The sequence below is a fragment of the Anguilla rostrata genome, chromosome 8 (genome assembly GCF_018555375.3).
Source record: "Anguilla rostrata isolate EN2019 chromosome 8, ASM1855537v3, whole genome shotgun sequence".
Lineage (NCBI taxonomy): Eukaryota > Metazoa > Chordata > Actinopteri > Anguilliformes > Anguillidae > Anguilla > Anguilla rostrata.
In genome coordinates, this window is record NC_057940.1 from 3,669,851 (window position 1) to 3,673,913 (window position 4,063).

Sequence of the window (4,063 nt, forward strand, 5' to 3'; positions counted from 1 at the left end):
GAAGGATGAGGGGAAACATCCAGAAGATAGGGAGGAGTTCACGAGGGAGGTGACAAATGGGAGGATGTCTGGTGTGATTGCCTGGAGGAGAGATGAGGGGATAGGGTCGAGGGCGCAGGTGGTAGGGCAGTGGGTGAGCAGAAGCTGGGAAACTTCAGAGTCTGAGAGGAGAGAAAATGTGGAGGAACAGGGGGCGGAGGGGGCACAGAGGGCACAGAGGGCGCGGAGGGTGCGGAGGGGGCAAAGGAGCTGTGGATGTCTGCAATCTTTTTGTCAAAGAATGCTGCAAAGTCATCTGCAGTGAAGGAAGACTGGGGTGGAGGAGGTGGCACGCTGGCACCGGCCTTTACCCGGTACCACAGCTGTGAGGGTACCCGCTCATCTTTTTTGAACCTGGTGGAGGACAGGCATTCTCCTCTCCAGCTCCGTGATTCTCCGCAGGGGCGTCGTAGTGAGGGGAAAAGTGGGACTGACTACCCAGGGCCCGAATGGGGGGAGGGCCCTCGAAAAGCCTGGAATGATGCGTGAGAGACATGGATCAAGAGAGGAAGGGGGCCCACAGAGACTGCTTATGTATAGGGCTCAGAATTTAGTGCTACACCCCTGATTCTCCGCTCTAGGCAGAGGGAGGCTTCTCTGCGGGATGAGGAGGAACACCCAACCCGGATAGCAGAAAGTAACATAAAATGGTTGTCTGTAACAAAGTCTTATAATAAAAAGGCTACAATACTGGGATGATCCGTCTAAAACAACAAATAGATGAAATAATAAAATGCTAAAATCATGCAGATTGTTTTAGCAGCCATCTTTATTTCCCATCATGCATGGGAGGCAAAAAATGACAACAGCCTTTTTTAGACGATGACGACCGCTTTATAACATTTGCAGCTCATTTGTAACAAGTGCAGGATATGCACTTACCCTGTTGATGGTGTAGAGGGCCTTTGGATCTGCACTGAAAATGTGAGGGAGGGGAACGATCACGTCACTGCCAGAAACTGCTGGTTACCTTGCGGTTTCACTGCAGTAACCACTTCCTCTCTCACTCTTGCATGCATAAGGAGTCAGCCAGGGCCTCATTGAGACACTTCTGTCTTTCTGAAAACTGCAACACTTCCACAACCGTGCGCATTGAGCTCAGAGCTCAATGTCTAGGCTATATCTGAATATGTCACAGACATAAAAAAAATATAAATATTATTTTTAAAAACTTTTAGCAATTGCATGTTATTAAAGGAGAAAGTGGAGGCTGCATGTGTACTATATAGTCATAGCAGAAACCCAATGTAGGCTATAATTATAATGAAATGAAATCAAACATTCTATTATTGATGGCCATTATCAAAGGCAAACTCAATGTAGAAAGATAGGGCTGGCAGTAGCAGCGCCGCAGCAGCAACGCTGGCGGTGTGGGGGGGAAAAGTGGGACTGACTACCCAGGGCCCAAATGGGGGGAGGGCCCTCGAAAAGCCTGGAATGATGCATGAGAGACATGGATCAAGAGAGGAAGGGGGCCCACAGAGACTGCTTATGTATAGGGCTCAGAATTTAGTGCTACACCCCTGATTCTCCGCTCCAGGCAGAGGGAGGCTTCTCTGCGGGATGAGGAGGAACACCCAACCCGGATAGCAGAAAGTAACATAAAATGGTCGTCTGTAACACAGTCTTATAATAAAAAGGCTATAATACCAAGATGATCCGTCTAAAACAACAAATAGATGAAATAATAAAATGCTAAAATCATGCAGATTGTTTTAGCAGCCAACTCTGACTGCAGCCATCTTTATTTCCCATCATGCATGGGAGGCAAAAAATGAAAACAGCCTTTTTTACACGATGACGACCGCTTTACAACATTTGCAGCTCAAGTGCAGGATATGCACTTACCCTGTTGATGGTGTAGAGGGCCTTTGGATCTGCACTGAAAACGTGAGGGAGGGGTACGATCACGTGACTACCAGAAACCGCTGGTTACCTTGCGGTTTCACTGCAGTAACCACTTCCTCTCTCACTCTTGCATGCATAAGGAGTCAGCCAGGGCCTCATTGAGACACTTCTGTCTTTCTGAAAACTGCAACACTTCCACAACCGTGCGCATTGAGCTCAGAGCTCAATGTCTAGGCTATATCTGAATATGTCACAGACATAAAAAAATATAAATATTACTTTTTTAAACTTTTAGCAATTGCATGTTATTAAAGGAGAGAGTGGAGGCTGCATGTGTACTATATAGTCATAGCAGAAACCCAATGCAGGCTATAATTATAATGAAATTAAATCAAACATTCTATTATCGATGGCCATTATCTAAGGCAAACTCAATGTAGAAAGATAGGGCTGGCAGTTGCAGCAGTAGCAACTGCTGCGGCTTGCACGCATGTGTGTGTCCACACCGCCAGCGTTGCTACTGCGGTGTGGACACACACATGCGTGCAAGCCGCAGCAGTTCAGCGAGGTAGCCGTCACGCACAGGTGAGGTAAGCGGTGTGCACGGGCTTTACACTCAGGATTTTGTAGTGACAACCGTTATCCTCTAGATGGCAATAGCAGCCTTATCCTACATCAAGATTACATTTGTGGTCAGGCATTCGGCAAAAACAGATTTGGTTTTAATTTTTAATTACTTTTTAACTTTCTTTTTTCCATTTAGAGAAAATCTACACACAATACATACTTTCATGTGGATGACTGTTTACCAACCAGTCAAGTTGAAATAGTTTGTATGTCCGATCTCTGTGCTATTGTGTTATGATTTCTTTTTAGCTTTTCATTAGATCCAATAATATTTCCTTTTGCTCTTGTATCTGTCTTCGTATGCAATGTGTTTTTTCAGCTAGTATCTAGGTAAAAAGTGGTTTGTTGATTTGAAGACACGACTACACAGACTGAGTGTCGCCCACTGTGATGTCACTGATACTGAATCATCGATGTGGGCCAATCGGAGGCCATATGAAATGTCCTCCGGTTTGTTTTATTCTCCTATATACCTTTCTTCCCTTCGGTGCCTGGATGTGAAATCGATGCAAATGCTGTGATCCACAGGAGCCTGACCCTTCTTTGACACTGAGAAATAAAGCCCAATTTAAGCGAAGCCCCACTCACGACCGACCCCTTTAAACCCTGTTAAGCTCATCGTTCTCCATTGAGTACTTCGGCAGTGACATTTATTGTCGATTCATCTGGGCTGCGAAGGTTTTCGTTCGAATCTCTGACGGTTAAATCACGGCCCGTCTCCCGTACATCCCATAATCTCTGGGGGAGGTGCTACATCTGCAGATACACTTTAATGACCGGTAGCTATGCCGTTTCTCTACCTTCACTTGTGTTAAAAAAAAAAAAAAAAAAAAAATTTTTAAATCACAGGTAATGGTTCTGTCAGGTGCCAGAGTGTTTTTGTACTCTAGTCCAGTCTGTGCCTACAGGTATGTGTGACTCAGTTCTCACTGCCCTGTCTCTTTTGTAGTTGTTGTGTGCGGTTTTTAAAATCTCATGAATTATTTTTGTCTTATAATAGCTGTAAACTGTTTTTTAATGTCACATCCACTCGGTGATTATGTATATCGTGTGCTGTATCTCCAGGAAATAGTTTGTTGCTTCACTTGCTTGCAACGTAGGTGTTAATGTATGCTACTTTTGCTCACCTGCCCAGGGACAGGGGATGGAAATTAGCCGTTATGCTACATCGCTGTGTAGGGCATCGGATTTCAACCTCGAAGTCGGTGTTTATTATGCGCGGACGGTCCCTGTTACATGAACTTAAAATAAATAAATAAAATAAATACATTTGTTGTGAGTGCAGCAGAATCCGGCTGTGCGGTGAGCTCCAGGGCACAGTAAATATCCAGAGTAACGATGCAGGGCAGGTCTCCCCGGTCGTGACTCGTGACACACTTCGGGCTGCATGGTCTAACGGATAGACCCCGAGCGCTCGCTTCGATGACGGAGTCATTTGGACGAACCTGGTTGTTGGAGCTGAAACGCCGTTACCCCGTAATTATAATCCCTGTGCCGCAAGTGTGATGGATATCTGTGCGCTGTGGGCGTGTGTGTATGTGTGTGTGTG

The 4,063-nt window shown here is 45.6% G+C and overlaps 1 long non-coding RNA gene across 1 annotated transcript; it reads right to left on the bottom strand.

Annotated features, from left to right (window-relative positions):
• Positions 1-382: 382 nt before the first annotated feature.
• Positions 383-2,149, bottom strand: LOC135260329 (uncharacterized). The gene is made up of 3 exons (XR_010331527.1): positions 1,888-2,149; positions 922-1,471; positions 383-512 (listed from the first exon to the last, which is right to left on the bottom strand). It is a non-coding gene; the product is annotated as an uncharacterized LOC135260329 (long non-coding RNA).
• Between the last annotated feature and the right edge of the window lie 1,914 nt (positions 2,150-4,063).